The following is a 438-nucleotide window of genomic DNA, read 5'->3' on the forward strand; positions in this document are numbered from 1 at the left end:
ATTAGTGTGTCAGTTACGTGCTTCGTCTTTCGCGTTGTGCTAGCGTGTGCAGCGTAGTGCAGCTTCCATATGCACGACGGTTGCTCATGGTCATCGACGTTGGTAGTCGTGATGGAGGAGACGTGCCACCAGGCGTCAGCGTGGGTGCATCAACGCCTAAGGGCGCTTTAGCCACAAAACACCAATAGACATTATATATCAATGTGCAATAAACATTACACTACTTCTGTGAAGACACGTTTCACTTTCGTGTTCTATACCGATTCCTATATAAGAGGGATCAACCACATTTTTTGCCTACCTGGAGTTTTTGTGCACCCAGTGAACGGAACACGAGCGTTTTCGCATTTCGCCCCCATGAGATGCGGCCGCCGCAACCGGGATTCTATCTCACGCTGTCTCGCTTAGTAGCGTAATACCACAGCCACTACGCCACCA

This window comes from Dermacentor silvarum, chromosome 9 (genome assembly GCF_013339745.2).
Source record: "Dermacentor silvarum isolate Dsil-2018 chromosome 9, BIME_Dsil_1.4, whole genome shotgun sequence".
Lineage (NCBI taxonomy): Eukaryota > Metazoa > Arthropoda > Arachnida > Ixodida > Ixodidae > Dermacentor > Dermacentor silvarum.